Below are 19,894 nucleotides of genomic sequence, written 5' to 3'. Positions count from 1 at the left end.
TTGTGTACCCCTAATTTCTATCAAATTCATGGAGTTTTTTTCTTTAACTATTATTGTTAAATATATATGTGTATATATGTGTTATATCATATATAAATACATATATATATATATATTAGAGGTTTAATATCCACAATATACAAAGAACTCAAAAAACAAAGGGTTGAGACTGCTGACAACAAATTCTGCCAAGGATGTAGGAACAGAAGCCATCATTCAATGTTGGTGGAACTACAAACTGGTAACCAAAGAGCTAGAAGTTGAATATTCTACTTCATGGATAATTTCCCAGCCACATTCATTGACACTCTATTCCCCATGTCTAGAGAATGGATACAACCTAGACATCGTTCATCTGGTGGATGGATAATGAAAATGTGGTACATAAGAACAATGGTATTTTATTTGTACATAAAAGGAGACTGGAATTGTGAAACTGGCAGGTAAACAGACCTAGGTCTGAGCTCATTCTGATGAGAAGTCAAGACCCCTTTGTAAATAGCCTTTGATATCCTTAGCTGCTACTTCTCATACTGTACACAAAGTCTTTGTTCAGAAAAGTATTCTGTAATTGCATCTATACGCCATGCTGTATCTTTGAACATCTGTGTATATTTATCCTTCTTCTTGGAACAATGTGCCTCTATACCTCACCTTGACCTGATGCATGTAGCTGTACCACTTAGCTGTTTCCTTGGTTCACCCCTGACTGAGACCTTCCTTTTTGATATTCACTGTACTGCATCAAGACATCATGACTCATCACATAACATCGCAGTGTGATATCATCCATAAAACACATACTATTTCCACATAAAAATCTTTGTAGAAAAAGCATTTATATAATTAGTGTTTGTTTTATGAATTAAGCATGCTGATGTTTGGTGAGTATATGTTTAGACTTGTTACACACATTGATGGATGATTTTTCCTTAATCAATATAACACAATCTTTATATCTTCTGACTAACTTGAATTTAAACTTTGTTTTGTATGATACTAGAACAGGGACACCTACTTTCTTTCCTATTCCACTTGTTTGGAATGTATTTTTCCATCTTTTCACCCTAGTGACGTTTGTCTGTGGTGGTAAGGTACATTTCTTTGAGGCAACAAGTAGATGAATTCTATTTTTAATTCAATTTGATAGTTTCTTTTGACTAGAGAATTGAGACCACTAGAGTCCAGATATTGAAAAATATATATTATGAAATATATGTATTTATGTATTTTATTGATTTAAAAAAAGTTTTGTACTCTTAATTTGCTTATCTACTGTTCTACCATGGTTTTTTCCTTTTCTGTAGCCTGATGGATATGTTTATCTTTCTTTCTAGAATATAGTATCTCCTTCAAAATCTTACAAAAAAATCTTTGTAGAAAATGTCCACTTTGATTACAGAAGTATGCTCGCCACATGGATGTTTGGGCTTATGGGTCTGCTTCACAAGAAACAAAGGCAGAGTAAGTCAGAGAGACCCTAGAAAAGCACTAGACCTGTAATGTGAGCTTGCCTTGCTATGACTATTCTACTCATCAGCAAAGCTGGTCAACTTTGAAACTGAAGGAAATAAAGGGTTTTGGGGAGGAAGCAAGCTGGGAAAGAGGCTTTTCTCTATACCAATACTTACCAAATGACCAGTCATGTACACACAGAAGCACTGAAGGCAGGTAGGAATGGAAAACAAGTGACAAAAGCTACTCACATAGAGTCTTGTCTGTGGTTCAGTTAAAGTTTGACATTTCCGAGGGACAGAAAGTCTCTGTCTTACCTAGTGAAGTGAAGCAATTATGATTCTTAGACTAGCTGAAAAGAATCTCATGCCTACTATATAATCATGAGTACCCCAGTACCTGGCACAGTGCAGAATTTCAGCAAGCACAAGGTAATTTAGTATTGCTCATATCTGATATGGATTGTTAGTTCAAAACAACAACAACAACAAAAAACCCACAAAGTTGAGCAGCAAAACTGGTGGTGGGGATGGGAAGAAATTTGAGGGAAGGAAGTACAGACTAGATTTGATCCAACATTGCATTTATGTATGAAAATTTCAAGGAATAAAAACAAAAATAAAGCAAAAAATAAACTTATAATTTTATATTAAAAATAAAACTATGTCTTGATGATCTTTACTCATATGCTATAGATGCAAGAGATACTGTATTCATCTCATAGAATGTGGCTCCAAAGTTAAAAGTTTAAGAAAACCTAAATTAAAAGGGTCGATTTGGTTTTTAAAAAATTATTGAGGGATGTTCACAGTCATATATGAAGGAGACTTAGATTATTTGCTCCAGTGTTTACATATATTACCTGAAGGAAATTTTAAATATAAGTTATGACAGGATACACCTTACATATGGGGAAGTGGAGCAGATGAGCACAGTGCAGGTCCTATGGAAGGTTCCATTCTCTCTGTCTCTCTCCCCGCCTCCCCTTGCCCCCTCTCCTGCCCCCCTCCCCCCCCCCCCCCCGTCTTTTCTCTCTCTGTCAACTGAATGTGAATTTGCATGGATCATTTTCCAAAGTGACAACAGCAATCACACTGGTATTGCCTGTTATTCTCTCACTTTACTGTAAGTGGTGCTTAACTTTTTGCTGCCAGGTTCCACTTGTCTTGGTAAACACAAGTGGATCAGGCAACACATAGTTTTGCTATTGAGAGCTCTATACAGTGAAGTGTAGCGCCATGGGCCTCGGTGGCTCACTGTGGATTACAAATGCCTTGGTGAGATGTGCACCTGAAAAAAGCAACTTGACTTGGTAATTGAGTCAGATCTATTGAAGGTACACGCTGTGTGGGACTGGTTCCAGCAAATAGAGAAGGGAAAACTTGATAGTTTTATTCTTGTCACCATTGAAGTATCCACAAAACCAAACCAAACCAAACAAACAAAAACCCTAGAGCATATATTTGATTTAAAAAGTTTTAAAATGTAATAAGATTATATTCCTTTACTGCCTCATTTCCTCCCTCAAACCCCTCCTACATTCCACCACACATTCTCAAGCAGAGTGTCTCTTTTTCATGGATCATTGCTCTGCACACATATATGGAAATACATAGTACAACCTGCCCACTCCATTTTTCATTATTTTTGTGTATGTAGTCTCTGGGACTAAGCAAAGTAAAATATCTTGATGATGTGCCTATATCTACTTTTCTTTTAGTAACATTTTAAGTTCAATAAGTTTCTTCTGTCTTTCCTTCTGTTCTCAGATTCCTGTGATACAAAGAAATTCAGAATCATTTTAGTTTGATTTGCAAAATGGTTGACAATAAAAAAGGATGAGCCCTGTGATAGGTTATCTAATCCTTTGTGGTCATGTGGTCAGCCTTAAACATCTACCCATACCAGAACACTAAATAGTTCTCTCTCTCTTTCAGTATGATGTCTATTGCTGCTGACCTTGGTTGTGTAAATGGAAGGTAAGTTGCCACAGCTAAAGACATCATATACTTCAGAAACAAGGAACAGAGGCCCCTGAGTTGAAACTGACCTAAATGTCGCCTCCCTTAGGACTAGCTTTAAAATTACCATAAGATGTCATTCAAAGTTTCAAAATAGGAACTCATACAAGTCCTATCCAACTATGGCATCTATGAGCTGCAGCAATGAATAGCATGTCATGCTAACACTAAAGATGCACTAATGGCACACACACCTTGGCAGTAAACAGCAGCTCTCTAATTAAACTTATGACCTGTTCAACAAAAGGGAAAGCATGTCTGATACCAGAAATCTAGCCAACTACTTAAGCCTAACAAATTCATGGCTGTTGAAAAACTTACAACTGCTACTTTACTAAACTACCATAATCCCTGACTATAGTCTAGATATTTGTTTTATACCCACAGGTAAGTATAGTTCTTACCCCATCATCAAGGAATGTCTCTTTATATTAGACAAGACCATTATAGAAAAGCACAATCAGTCAAACTTCAGAGCTATGGAGCCCAGCCCCAATGGATACATCTAAGAAACATTCCCACACCTAAGGCTCAGGAAACATTTTGGAAAGGGGATGGAAAGATTGTAAGAGCCACAAGATCAAGGAGTTGGCTGTGCAATGTGTATCATAAGAATGTAAAATGGGAGGGAGGGAAGAATGGGAGGATACAAGGGATGGGATAACCATTGAGATGTAGCAAGAATAAATTAATAAAGGAGAAAAAAAGGAAAAAGAAAAAAAAGAAAGTCTTTCTTAACCTACATAGTACTTAATAAAATTGTGAAAAGGTTGGAAAAAAAAAAAAAGAATGTCACAGTTAATACCCATAAAGTCTCATGACACACTACCTAATCCTGAGCGGAACCAAAATAACATCAATAAAACTGCTAAAGTGGATAGGCCCACAGGCTTTAAATCCCACATAGAGAACCACAGTCAGCTGAGGAAGGCTGAGGATGGGACAGTGTGTGTTCTCCAGGGAAAAGTACAACTACTTACCCAACGCCTAATTACCAGCCCTGGAAACACACATAGAAATAACATTATACAGACTGAGTAAGTTTTATTTAGGAATATATATGATTATGTACATACGTCTATGCATGTAATAACAACTAGTAAAAAAGAGGCTATGAATTTAAAAGAAAGCGATGAAGGGTATATTGTAGGGTTTGGAAGGAAAAAAGGAAGGAAGAAATTATATAATTATATTATAAAGTCAAAAATAAAAGGAAAGAATTCAAACAAATTAAACTGAAATTTAATTATCCCATAAAAGAATACGATAAACAGACAGTTTTTCAAAGTAGGATCAAATGCTTTCACTTATATGTTAACATTGTACAATTTAAGTTGGGAAAGGGAAATTATCTATATTGTATGTTTAGAAAGCTTTATTATCTGTTCACAAAAAGTTAGTGTCAAAAGTGATGAAAGAAGTTTATCCCTTAAAGCTTACCACTGTCAATGATTAAAATTACTGCTCTCATAAATTAATTTAATAATAATGAAGCATATACCCTCAAAACATAGGAGAGGGCATGGATTTGAATGTGAGACTGAGAATCTTTTAGAGGAATTAGAGGAGAGAGAGAAGAATAGAAAATATATAGATTAAGTATATATGATAGAAATTCTTTCAAAAAGAAAAAATACATGATATTTTTCAGCACTGACTGATAGATCCTCACTAGCTACCTTAGTCCCAGGATCGCTTACTCTAATTTCACCAGGAAGAAACCTGATGCTAGTCAAGTGATGTGCACTGCTTGGTACCGCACAGCTAGTCAATAAGGACTCTAGAATTAGACTCCTCAACAATGTTTGCCAAATTATTAAATAAAAGAAATAATTGTAAAAGAAATAATATACACAAAGCTCGTTGTAAACAATGAATCAAGGGCCACATTATAATGGAAAGAGGTTTCCATTCAAATGGCTTTTCTACTTCTATCCTGGCCTTATTTCCACAACATGATCTTTGCCTCCTGAGCGTCAGTTTTTCCATCTATAAAATGGGAATCCTATTGCCTATGGACCCACAGACTCCACTTTATGATTGTTCACCTGCGACACTGTATGGAAAGCATGGTAAATAATGGGTATGAAAACCCTTGCTAAAACAATCCAGCTGTAAAGGAGGTGTAAGGGCTTACACAGGTAAACGGGAGAGCAAAGAACTAAGCAGCAGCAGTCACCTTCTCAGGGGAGTGGGTCTTTCCAAATAGTCACAAGTGTAAAATCATGATTCCACATTACTGATACATTCCCAGTGTTTTCTTCGGACCTGATCACTAGTGCACGATGCATAAATGGTGGCTACATGAAGAAATTAACCTTCTTATTATCTGAAGGGTCCTCCCACAAGTCTCGAGCTCTAAGTTGTTTCTCCTCTACTTCATGAAATGTCTTGGCAGTCATACACATGACTTCATGACACATTAGAAAATACAAAGGCTTCCTTGGTATAAGCCCTCTGTCCTCAAGAACTCTTACTTGTTATTCATCCAAGAAATATACTATGCTAGCATTTGAATGAGAAAATACCCCCCCACACACACACACAGCTAACATGGTGGAATAACTGATTTCCAGCTGGAGGCCTGTTACAAAGGCAGTGGGACCTATGGGAGGTGGGCCTAGCTGGGTGGACCACTAGAGCTGGTGATAGGTGTGTCTTAATATGACAGCTTGGCCCAGTATCCTTCTCTTTATTTTCGTCTTCCTCCCCATCAGCCTTCCCTTTTCCTCTCTGTCCTTCCTTCTCCCAGTGCTCCCCTGCGCCCCTTACTCCTAATCATCTGTGCCACAAGCTCCCACCACTACAGAGAGGGCCACAGCCACCGTGAAGCTGTGAACTAAAACATGTCTTTCTTCTTCTAAGATGCTTCTTGTGAGGTATTAATCCATAGCAATGAAAGAAGTGAAATAATGTTTTCCTCCTCTGTCTGCCATATAGTGTGCATCTAGACACTCAGTTAATGTTTATTACTTTGAATTGCATGTTTCTTTTTAAAAAAAAACTCAAAGGGAATCTTTTTGTTATAGTTTTTCTAATCATCTTTTATGAGGGAGTCCTTCCTTTTCCTCCCCCAGCATATTCCTACCTACTGCTTCTAAATATTGGCTGTATATTAACACATTCACATTCATTTTCTATCTATATAACCAGTAAACACGTATAATAGGTGTGTTCTAGTCATACATTTACATAAAAGAAGCTCAGAAGCAGATTTTAACTTTTAGCTTAAAGTTTGGTCTGGTATATTACAGAATGTTTAAGATCCAGGTTTTATAGCTCTGAATCTTGAGAACTACAAGGGTAAGTTGCCTAAATTCTCGCAATGAGTGTCAGACTGGTGAACCAGGCTGAGGCTGTTTGTGTCAGTAAGTCATGATGTTGGTTTGTTATATCTGGAAGATATTACAGTACCCAAGAGCTCTACATAGTTCCTTGTTTGTTTGTTTGTTTGTTTGTTTGTGAATTCAGACATTCTTATAACATGGTTTAGTTAAATCTACCATCCCTCCCTCCCTTATATATAGCCCATTTTCATTACCACTAAGGTCAATCAATCATCTTCACTCATTTGCTAAAACATTCACTGTGAGCCCAGGACTCACCAGGCAATATACCAGGGATCACAAACACACAAGCATACACACACTCACCGAATTTATCTTTAATTATCACAACAATCCAGTGTTCACGAAGAATGGAAATGAGTAACCAATATGGCGGCTGATTGGAAGTCTTATACACAATGTCTAAGAAACCTTTATCTACTTCCCTCTGAATTCTGAGTTCTCCTTTGTGAAGGTTGCCTCTCTTTCCTGCGCCAAACTGATCAGCACAGTCACCTCAAAGAACTCAGGTCTCCTAGACCCTGGATAACCGCCAGACTTTCTTGTGTATGTCAACAGAGATTCTGGCACCCCAGAGATAAAGAAGAAAAACCATTATCCAGTATCCCAGGTGCCTCACAGCCCTCTAAGAGATCATACTAGAAAATAAAGTTTCCCATGCCTGCATCTCTGGGACTCTTAGTCACTGGAGGTTATCCAATAAAACTTCATTTTACAATCCAAGCCTGGTGTAATCCCCCAGCTCTACTCCTCATATACCGGATAAGATGAGCCATTGACTAAATTACACATTGTCCTGCCAAGAAAGCAGACTTCAATTTAACAGGAAATCTCACGGAGCTGAGTTGTTGCCTCACTGAAAATGTTAGGAATGGTGAAAGCAAATGCCCAAATTTAATCAAATGGCTTTGCAGTTCCAGAAGGGAAAGTGGGAGCATATGAAACTCACGGGCCCACAAACGAGCACATTAAGTGTGCTCACAGCCACAGAGAGACAGATGAACAGAGAAACAGGGCTTTTACCGCATGGAAACAGCCAGTATTATTACCTTATGGAGTTCAAGTTCTCAGAGGTTTTCATGAAAACTTATAACCTTGTGATTAGGGTGGCTTCTGAGGCATGCTCTAGGGGAACACATTCGCAGGAAAGCCACACTAGGTTTTTCAGCTCCGGACACCTCCCCACACTCTCAGGCCCCATGCTGGGCCTCTATTCATTGTGGAATAAGACACACAGAGATCTACAGAGGGACAGACAAGGCTTAGAACACAAATTAAAACATAACTACAATTACAACAATCTAGCATTGTTTTTTGCCTATTCTCTATTGGAGAAGAATTCTGTATAAACTTCTGACCTCAAAGATTTCTTCCCAGATTTTATGCTCCAAGTCTGTCCTCTTTACCTCTTTCCCTCCAGCATAGCATCCACCATGGCATTCTCAGTGTATCCCTATTTAGCTATTTCTCTGGGCGTGGGTCTCTGCTCTTAAATGATACTTAATACTTACGACTAAAGAATTGGTATTTGTTAAACTCAGGTAATACCTTTTATAATTTGTGATGTTGACCATTCCTCTACAGATATTAACTGCTCTCTTTTATAAGACTCTACAGGAGCTAAATATATAACCATAAAACACCTATTGTTTTTCCTTTTAAATTATTTATTTTTACTTTATGCATATTGATATTCTGCCTACATGTATGTCTGTGTCAGCATATTGGATACCCTGGAACTGGAGTTACAAACAGCTGTGAGCTGCCATGTGGGTGATAAGAATTGAACTGGGGTCCTTTGGAAGATCAACCAGTGCTCTTAACCGTTGACCCAACTCTCCAGCCAAAAACACTCATTACAATATTTCTATAACTGTAACCATAGTCTGTAACAAGGGCAGTAAAATCCTATGAAAGATGCCTCCTAAGTAGTATAAGTGTTTTAGACTCTATGGATTCTACTCAACTTTATCATTAGAGGCTGAAGAAAGTCACAGATGATATATAAATGGCACATGGCTGTAGTACAATAAAATTTAATCATTCTTTCTAAACATGAAAAGTTCTTTGTCACTGAAAATAATTCTTGAATACTGCAGGGTTTAGGACAAAACCCAAAGCAAAGGAAATATTTAATTATACCGAATGCAAGGGTTTACACATTTTTGGCTTGATATATAAAGGTTACAGATGTAAACAAGGATAGACTTTTGCCTCTTATAAACTAAGAAAGCAAGGAGAAGGAACTCAGAGAATGTTATACCAACAGTACCATCAGAAGTTTATATTGATGGGGTGACTAGTTGATGAAAAATTCAAAATACCCCATGAAACAAATTTATTGTCAAATATTAGTGGATGTATTTGATAAGAAGTTCTATGTGTTGGTAAACAAAATCAATATTTTTTCATATTTTTTCTTTTTTTACATATAGTTTTATATTATTATACATATATACAATAAACTACCTATAGCATGAAGAACCATGATACAATCAGGAGTTATATAAGTGTTACATCCTTAGTGTTCTGGCTATTTGTATTTGACCGCTTTGAAGAAAACATCTTTCCTATCTTGGTGCACCTAATATTCAGAATGTAAATCATCAGAATAAAATTATCAAAGTGTCATTTTGGAGACTGCCCTTCTCCCTCTCGTACATGTTGCTCATTGGCTGCAACTGCATGCTAAAGCCAAATCCAGACTCTTAGGGTGTCTTGAGCATTTTATGCGGCAAAGTGGTTTTCAATTATTTATTAGTTAATTAAACTCACTGGCCCCTCCTCTTATTCCCAGTGGTGTTGAGGCAGCATTTTGGAAATGGTAAAGTCAAGACATTTATTATCTATTAAGTGTGATTGATATGATTAGTGAGTGATGATGGAAAGAGGGTCAAGGTTATTCCTTTAAATAGAGTAATGAGAAAGCAAGGTAAATAATTGATTGGGGTGACCGATAAAAAGTTTTAGATGAGGCAAAAAGCTTATGCTATTATTGAAGTCTACTGAGTTATTTTTCTAACATGTGCACGTGCATACACACACAGACACACACACACACACACACACACACACACACACACACACACACACACACTGAGCATTCTGATGAAATACTAAGGAAATTTTAGCTATATCACTTATTTGAGAAGGTGACCCATGTAAAGTTGAAAGATACTGTCAAGCTGTAGTGGCAGACTCAGAATCTGGCCTTGCAGGATTATAGCTGTCTCTTCAGATGTTGAGGGGGAAATGCCTTTCAACCACAGGACATTTTTATGTGGAAAGAGAAACACTGGTCCTTGAGGCCCCTGACAAGTGTCTGAGATTGTTGAGACTATGACAAGTATCCCAGAAGTAGTGTCATCACAGCTGTATTCTCAAGGGGGGATATGAGTGAGAGGAGGCTGTATATGTACCTTTATCAAAATTATGTCAACTTGAAGGAATCATGATATCTTAAAAAATCTGTTATGTTATATATGTAAGCATCTTAATACTTTGTCAAAAAGAATGAACTCTTTGATGACAGATACAGTATTTAAAAATACTTTTGATGCATAAATTCCTTCTGAAAGCAGTAGTTGAAAAGAACCTACACCATTAGGTTATGTGAGGACAATTTTAGATGTACGTAAAACATACTTTCTTAGTTTATGGCAATTATTAAAAAAATGTAAGATGTAGTTATGATGCTCAATAAATATTTTCTGGGAAATGAATTCATCAAAGAAGCGGTGAATGGATTAATTAGTGGGTGGCTTTGTAGCAAATAAATTGCAAATTTTCATCCAGACTCAGAAATCTACTGAAGAATGCTGTCACATCCCAGGGACGAGCTACCAGTGTACAAGAATTGACATATGCTCTGACCCTGTGCACAGTAGGACTAACACCCCGAGTCAGGCTTCACTCTGTTACACCCGTTCCCACCCACACTACTTGAGCCACATCAGCTGGATCTGTTCCCTGAAAATATCAAGTAAGCTGCTGTCTCCAAGGCCCCATACTTGCTAGCCAGTCTGCCCTCTTCTATAAGTGTTTATTTAAGGTCTTTTACCTTTTCCAAGATGCTTTCCTGAACTGTCCTACTATAAAACAAATATAAACACTTTCTGACTAGCTACACTTTTCTCTCCATGCCACATATAATACATAACATAAAAATGTTTCTTTTTTTTTTGTTGTTTATATATCTGATATAAGTTGCATGAGTTCTAGAATTGCTGTCTGTTTGGTTTAATGCTCTAGAAAAGAGACCATTAGGACAAATGCCTGGCATCTAGTAGGTGTTTCATAATAACTGCTGCCTAAGTGGATGAGTGAATCACTCAGGAGTACATTTTTCAGATGACAAATATAACATGGCTTTGCCCATTTATTCCAAAAATACTAATTACCATGTTTCAGGCATTGTGAGAGAAGTAGGACAATCTCTGCATAGGGGATGAAGCTAACAAGTTGACATTAAAGGTATCAAGAACACTACTCCCATCTTGTCCAAAACCCAGCTCTTATTCTGAGTACCTCTACCTGACAGTGGATCTATAACCCTAGGCATGCCGGCAGCCAAACACACTGCACGGACAAGCTTAACTTGGCAAGGAGAACATGAACTTCAAGCTGTGCCCTCACCACTTGCTCACAACTTTACAACATCAGGCAGCTGATAAACATTTAATGAAGGCTTCCAAGACCTCTACTTTGTGCTGGATGCTGTGGAGGCTTTGCAGAGACTGAGGAATGATCACTAGTGTCCATAGAAAACCAAACAACATTACAAATGAAAGATAGTAACTAACAAAATAAATTATTCTCAGTAATAGGAATATTTGTTTACAAACAATAAATGCAAGGAAGGGGAAGGTAATACTTTTAATCTATGGTTACTTGTACACAGAAGTATGTCAGGTGATGTTAGGGGTACAGTATAATTGACCTTCAGAAGCAAGACGCCTACAAATTTAAACTGGAAGAATAAAAATGAATGCTTTTCTACCAATACTACATGACAAGGCAGCATGCAGGTGTGTGTGCCTTCCTAGGCTTCTGTCCTTCATAAGCATGGTTATGTTGCTCCCATTTTACGGGAAAACCGAGACTCATAAAGTTACACAACTTGCCATTGTTGCTTCAGAGCTACTTGATGCCAGGGGACATGTTCACAAGAGCACAGGGAGCTTTGTTCAGCCATGGACTGAATTGGGTAGCTCAGCCTCACTCACAGCTAACAATTAGCAGACACCCACAGTGTATATGTGGAAGCATTCAAGGGTACTCTTGTCAGCAAGTAGCCTCCCCCTCAGTCACACCTCCTGTATCACAGTGACTCAGGCATTGTTCTCCACCGGACCAGACCTGCTGCTTCTAACCATACTGACCTGGGTGGTGGGCTCCTGACATTTAGAACCTTTAGAACCATAGGGAAAAGTCAATGTGGGTGTGAGAAATGCCCTTTTAAACCTATGCATTAGTTTACTTAATCACCGAGTCAACTTCGGCTTGCTTTTCTGACAGACAGAGTCTCTAACAAGAAATAATCTCTAATTAAGAATTAGCTACACAAGCTCTGGGCACAGAGTACATGGACTTTGCACATCAACAAAACACAGCTCAGATCTCAGAAAACTTGATTTTGAGGCTTACATACTAAAAATCACGTGACAACTTTGCCTTGCTATATTCACATCTACACTATGAAGAATTGAAGGTGGCAGGAATCTGCTGTCCTTTCAAAATCTATTGGCTTAGAGCTGACAATCTACAGAAACTCAGATGATTCCCATGTGGCATGAGGACATTTCCAAGGATCTCTTGACCTTATTAGACCTTTGTAGACTATCCTACATGAGAGTTACACTCCGTTGGGGGGCAGGGTGTAAAATACCCTACAGCAACTACTTCCAAAACAAATGCTGTCAACTGTAATGAAGGTGAATTCGCTGCCTCCTCCTGGTGATTGGGCAAAGCAAAACGATTGCTTTGTTTCCCTGTCACACATTTTAATCTCCTATAATTACAAAGACAACTAACTTATCCAAAGATATCCTTTACTGTTTATTTGGTTTGTATTAGCCGGTGATCTCGGCAACTTCTTTCATTACCCTTGTTATTCCAAGTCACCTTAGAAATGGACAGGGTGCAAGATCACATTGATCCATGCAGTATGCAATCACTGTTATTTCTGTGGTTCATCTTCATCTGCCAAAAAAGGAATGTTTCCCTTTCATTCTTCCATTCCCCCTTTAAATGCTGCATGTCTGTCTCACAATAGGACTTGCCCACAATCTGCTCTAGTTCTTTCTTATCTCTTGGCTTCTGCTGCTTAACATCCACCAGGAAAACCATTTTTTAAAAACCACATCTAACATATATTTTGAGTTAAGCAATCCCTCCGCTTTTTGTTTTGTTCTGCATGATGCATCATATTTTAACCAACAACAACATGTTCAAATATTTGACTCCCAGACAGAATCTATTGTCCATCTCCAGAAGTGATAAAGTGAGGTTTGATCTAGACACAAAAATTATCAAAACTACAAAGGCCTCCAATCATACACTTTGTAATCCTGATGGCATCTGCCATCCTCAGATCTATAACTGCAATTTTATGTTGACAGTCTTCCCTGGCACTGCAGCATGAATAATATTGCTCAGCAAGCTGTTCCCTCCTTTCCTGCATAACTTTTCCATCCATACCCGAACTTTTTAGTCCAGTCTACTAAGTTGCAGACAGAGGGGGGAATTCTTCCACCTGTGCTCATGATAGAGAAGTTGGCTGCATGAAGGACACCCCGATACTGAAATTGATTGGGTGCTATTTCTCACAGCCCCTTTCACAAACTCTCCTGCTGCAAGTATTTTTTAGTCCCTTGCCTCTCAAAGCACTTAAGTAACCTTTCCAATAGTGAATCTCGTTTGATTCTTTGATGAAAACCTCTTAGTGTTTCTATTTGTCTCTACAATAAAGTATCTGCCTGACTATTAATAAGGACCTAAGTAAAAGGACTCCTTCGTAAGTTTTTTCCCTTTCTAGGAAAGAGATTACATTGAAGAGCACTATCAAAACTCACACAGCTGACTATAATTCAGTATACCTAGAATTATGTGATATACAATCTTTTTAACCTCCCATAACCCAGAGTGTTAATATCCCCACTCACAGAGTGAAGAAAACAGGAGCTACTACATAAGCAGTGAGTGATCATATAAACTGATCAAAGGGGCACAAAGTTATTGAGTGATGAATTAAGAGTCAAACCCCAATTTTCCTTATTCTAAAGTATCTACTGTGTCTACTAACTGTGTTATGGGTGATGTGATGGATTTATTGGGTAATAAACTGATCTAGAGGGGAAGGTTGTTAAATTTTTAACAAGAAAACAACAGTAATTTTTATTGACCTAAAGCCATACAAATGCCAGGTAGAAAAACTAGACACATTTGTGATGTGCTTTCATGAGGGGATTTAAAATCCAGAGAATGCTTAGACTTGCCTCAACAGGAAGTGAGAAGTAATTTAGACTTTTGAGTTTAGGAGTAGTGTTTTCCTTTCCTTTCCTTTTCTGTTTTGATTTTTAAAAACAATTTTATTTAAACCTTTTATTCTGTGTATATGCATGTAAAGAAGTTGTGTGTGAATTTAGTGCCCTTGAAGACCAGAAAAAGGTGTTCAAGCTGGTAATGGCTGATTGAGGTGAGTTTATGATTGATGCAAGTTTAGTCGGGGGTGGTGGTGCACACCTTTAATCCCAGCACTCTGAGGGATGCAGTATATGTGATCGCTACCTGGGTTTGACAGAGGAGGATGCAACTATGAAAGGCTCAGGTGAGAAGACAGACTATGTTGGATCTGAGAGAAAATAGCTCAGAAGGGTAAGGGCAAAAAACATAAGCTTTGAAACCTTTGACAGAATTCATAGCAAACACAAGAGCTGCTACAGTTTGAATTTGGAATACTCCAGCATGTGAATGCTTGGTCCTTAGCTTTATGATATTTGGAGGTAGTAAAACCTTGTAAAGGTTTTAGAGGTATGACAGTGAAGGGGAACAAGAGAAGTAAGAGTCTCTCTCTCTCTCTCTCTCTCTCTCTCTCTCTCTCTCTCTCTCTCTCTCCTCTCTCTCTGTATCTTGCATGGATGAAAATGTGGTAAAAACATCTTCCATTCGTTCCCAAGATAAGGTACTACTCACCATTTTTTCCCAGAAAGACATGGAACAAACAACAGTGGACTGAACCTTCTGTGACCATGAGCCTTTTCCTTTTTGTAAGCTGGTGATCTCAGTGGAAAGCTGACTGGTATACGACTCAATTTCTTATGCTAATCAGTACACAGGTCAGTTCACAGGTATAAATTTATTTTTATGCCCCATAATTCATCAATGTGCTATATGCATTTTCTCAAATATCTTAAACATGCTGGAAGTTTAAAGGTGAAATAACAAAAGATTTTGGAGCCATGCCATGATGAAGCTACAGACTAAAAGGACTGAAGTCACCACAGGGTGCCTGGTGGCTTCCCCTTTAATCCAAGCACTCAGGAGGCAGAGGCAGGCAGATTGCTGTGAGTTCAAGGCCAGCCTGGTCTACAAAGCGAATCTAGGAAAGCCAGAGCTACACAGAGAAACCCTGTCTTGAAAAACCAAAACGTAAAAAATAAATAAATTAAAGTAGAGAGGTCTCATCAATGAAGGAAGTTAAGTCCTCTCTCATATAAAGACCCTGGGCCTGTGTTCCATGAGGGAGTTCACAGCTTTAGATACTAAAGCCATAGAGCTCTCTGCCTGCACCATGTGTGAATAAGTTGGGATCATATCTGGGAAGAAGGAGGCTCCCAGGAGTTTATGGTGGTGACCTAGGTGAGACTCCTAGCAGTATGTGGGGTGTTGATACCAAGGGAGGGTTGATACCCATTGAGAGGTAACTCCTTCTCTGAGACGAAAAAGAGGGGACTAGGGTTAAAGGAGAGGAGGCGAGAAGGAGGGACTTGGAGGAGAGAAGGGAGGGGGACATCCAAATGGAATATAAAGTAAATAAATTAATTGGTTAATAAAAAGGGAGGGATAGAGGAAGCAACTAGAAGCAGAGGGTAAATCTGGGGCACTTTTTTTCTATACTTGAAGACTGAGGTATGGAAATTAAGGTTAGAATAGGAAACAAGACAGTAAAAAGAAAGGATGACTCTATTTTAAGGGATTAAGGTACAAATATGAAGGGAAGAAAGAACACTGGCAGGAAAACATATGTCTCTAACTTTATTCTCCATGTAACTTACAAACTTATCTCTTACCCTGAACTTCTTACACTTAAACTGCTGATGAGGCCAGTGAAGTTCACTTTTGGTAAAATTAGAGAGAATGAAGATGTTGAGGTATCAAAGCTCTGGATGAACACCCCCTCTCTGCATTAGCCTCGACTAAAATGAACCTGCAGTTCTAGCTCAGCGCATCGTCTCCAAAACACAATTTCAGCTCCATTGGCTGCTGTAAAAATGTAGCATAATCATTTCTTGGACTGTTATTTGTTGATTGTGCTAAAAAAAAAAGTGGCTTAGAGCAGCTATAGTAATGAAATTGGCAAATGGTAGGACACTGTGTCTTGATGATGTCAACACGATTGATATAGTATCAATTCCCAATAATGCTGTAGTCCACTAGAGAGGCCAAATCAATAGAGAGTCTCTGGCTATGCTGCTGGATGAAGATCTCTAAGGTCCCCCCCAGGCTGTCCTCAACTATCAGTGGTATGTGGGTCAGAAAAATACAAACATGTGCTTACATAAACCTAAGAAAAAAATGTATTTATAAAAGGAAATACAATCTCACACAGAAAGTGGTGCTGGCTTCATTATTATTTCCGAGCAATTGCTGGCCTCTCTGTTCCACTAACATCGAACTTTAGCATGTAGTTAGTTTTAATCAATGTCAGATATGCAGAAGTAGTATGTTACTTTCAGGTAAAAAGCTTAAGAATAATTATACATGTCCATATTTGCTATTATTCTCTGTTCCCAAAGGCTTTACAGTCCAACAAAGAGAATGTTTCCAACTTCTATCCCAGAATAATAACCCATAATGACCATGCACAATAATATATGCTTTTAACGTTATATGCCATTATGATCTTGGATAAAGTTTTCATTCTGTAGTAACACAAATGTGACTAGTTGTGAACTATAAAGTGACTTTTATATTCTTGGATATAGAGAGACACAATGATGAAATGGAAAGACCAGGCCTTTAACGGTGAGAACAGGACTGTTTTGTTCCTACTTAGCTAGTTAAGCCTAGTTAGAGTTTGCTAACTACCCAGTCACTCTGAGCTCTAGCTTCATTTCCATTCCCAAAGTAAAAGAATGGCCCGTTTAGAAGATTGTTGAAGATGAGAGAAGGTATGACTTACAATGCACTTAGCCACCAATAAAATAGATAGGTTCCCAATTCCCAATACATGCCAGTAAAACACACACACACACACACACACACACACACACACACACACACACACACACACACACTTGTTTTAAATACCTTTCTCTTATTATAACAAATACCTGAGATAACAAACGAAGAAGGAAAAAGATAATTTTCTGAGCATTCAAGATAGTATGGTTGGTCCTCATGGCCAGAAAGCAAAGAAGAAGGGAAAAGCCAGGCATCTCATGGTTCCTTTTGAAGGCCCCACCCATTCTCATCCAAAAGAACTCCTCCCAGTTACCTCCAGGTTGGAGGAAAGTCTTGTGCACTGTGCTGATTTCAGTGCTCGGAGAGCTGGGTGCCACCCTGCCATGATCATTGGGCATTGTGAGGTATGTGGAACCATCTCTTGTACCCATGTCATGAGAGTGATGTCTCCCAATTATCCCTGATTGGACAGGAGGTCGCCAAGGGGTCACCGTGAGCATGTGGCCAAGAGAAAGTTGCTGTGACTGGCCTGATGGAGCAGAAGCAGGCCAAATGGAACATGTGGAACTTTTTGGCAGTGTGGATGGAAATCAGACAAGATAGCTTAGAGGGTTGATATTTGCCCAGCTCTAGTGCTTTAAGACTTATAAATCTAACAGATTTCTATGTCTTTTATTTGGAAAATAACTGGTTTAGGATTAACTGCTGTCATAATAATATCCTGTGTTAATTAATGTATACAGAATAATTAATTCCTTTTACACCTCTATTTCCCATTTCCTTCTGTTTCCTGCAGTGTGTGGCTGGGGTCCAAGCCTCGAACACAAAGGGTTTTGTGGCAAATTTTAGATCCTGATTGTAGTAACATTACGTATCTTTATTGCTTAATAACCAAACTATTTAATTTTCTATAACAAATTTGGAATATTTGAAAAAAAAGCTGAGTCAAATATTCAAACTCAGGTTTACAACAAGGATCAGAAAGGATCTTTAAATTGCTAAGTAAAGCCAAACAATCAATGGATTTGAGGCTAAGAGTATAAGACATCATGATTACTAACCACAGAGAAAATATCAATGGAAATATATGGCATTACATATAACATACAAACATCAAATGATAATTATCATGGTCCTTGTTTAATTTGGTACTTTTGAGGTAAAGTCTTGCTGTATATACACTTCACTCTGAACCTGAAGTCTTTCTGTAGCTGTGGTTTCCTTTGAACTCAGCAATCCTCCTGCCTTGGCCTTCCAAGTGTTAGGATTGTGCCCACATATGGTTTCCATACTTTTTAATGTGTCAAGAATTACCTCAGTGATACTTATGTTTACACTCTTCCCCATGCTGTCTCTATTTTGCAAAGAATTGCAACAGTGCTATTATATGTTACATATATATAAAGTAAATTAAATACAAGAAAAGCCACATACTGCTCAGGAATTATAGTAATGTTACATTCATAGTGTTTTTGGCTATTTGTATTTGGCATCCTTGAAGAAAACATGTAAGAGGAAGGGTTGAACAAGACAGAAATTAGCAGGGTGGGGTTGACAGATTTCTCCACAGAGCCTCAGTGAGAGGCAGCTGCCAACTGGGGCCTGGTGACACCCTGCACTGCCCTGACATTACACTGAGGTATTGTTTCCTCTTGACCTGGACATGGTAAAAACATGAGCTAGATAGAGACTGACCCAGCCAAGGCAACACAACCAAAGCAGCACTAGCTAGGGAGACTGGAACAAAAATACAGCATGAAAACCTGAAGCTCAGTGTGTCACGGGGTGAATATCCTGAGGCTGCCACTCTCACCACTAACCGGGCAAATTACACTGGGAAGTGGTTGAAGAGTGAGGAGTGGGCTGACCTTTGCAACACACACACACACACACACACACACACACACACACACACACACACACATCCACGCTCAAGAAAATCTGGCTAGGAAAAAACACCCACAGACAAAGATAAAACACAAGTGTGAACAGGCCTTCCACACCTCCCAGAGCTTCTCTAAAAAACCGCTTGTGTTGAAGGAGTATCTTGCCAGACTTAGTGAGGACAACAGCACAGCTTGCTAAAAAAAACAAAACAAAAAACAAACCACAGCAAAGAGAAAGGACACAAAGCCCCATGGAGTAAGAGATACCATACTCTTCTCAGATAGGAAGAAGCACTGACTAATACCATGTCTTCTATTTTATTTTACATCTTAATAATTCTTTTATTATTTGTCATCAGCTACGTCAAAAGTAACAACAACAACAACAAAAAGCAAAAATGATCCAAGCTCTGAGAGTAAACAATTGCTAGCCAAGTATCCAAGACTCTGAGATCCAATAAAGCCCCCTTTTAAATTGATTAATAAATGGGGGGAGGTGTGAATATGTGCACAAACAATGACAATTATGACAGTCAAGCCAGCACTGCAGAAAATATTTAAAGTAACATTGTACATAGAGGAAGAAGATGGTCTCATTTTCAAGAGGAGAGAAGGAATAAATTTAATAAGAGAAATTGACACACAGAAACCAGCTAGGAAGAAACATTATATGCCTAAAATAGTAAACCAGAAGAACACAGCTAAGAGGGAAGGAAGAAAAGAAGTCATAGTAATTCAACCATTCAGAACAAAAGTAAAAAAAAAAGAAAAAAACCACAGG

General features: G+C 38.3%; 1 protein-coding gene across 15 annotated transcripts in view; it reads right to left on the bottom strand.

Moving 5' to 3' along the window:
* DLG2 (discs large MAGUK scaffold protein 2) overlaps positions 1-19,894 on the bottom strand; it is a gene marked incomplete at its 3' end in the record, with an annotated part of 1,901,401 nt that overhangs the window by 1,201,894 nt on the left and 679,613 nt on the right. The gene's annotated exons all lie outside the window — the stretch shown is intronic.

The sequence above is a fragment of the Acomys minous genome, assembly GCF_964271855.1.
Source record: "Acomys minous genome assembly, chromosome: 2".
In the NCBI taxonomy this organism is placed as follows: Eukaryota; Metazoa; Chordata; class Mammalia; order Rodentia; family Muridae; genus Acomys; species Acomys minous.
Note: the sequence above shows the minus strand (reverse complement) of the source record. Positions and strands in the feature narration are given on the sequence as shown.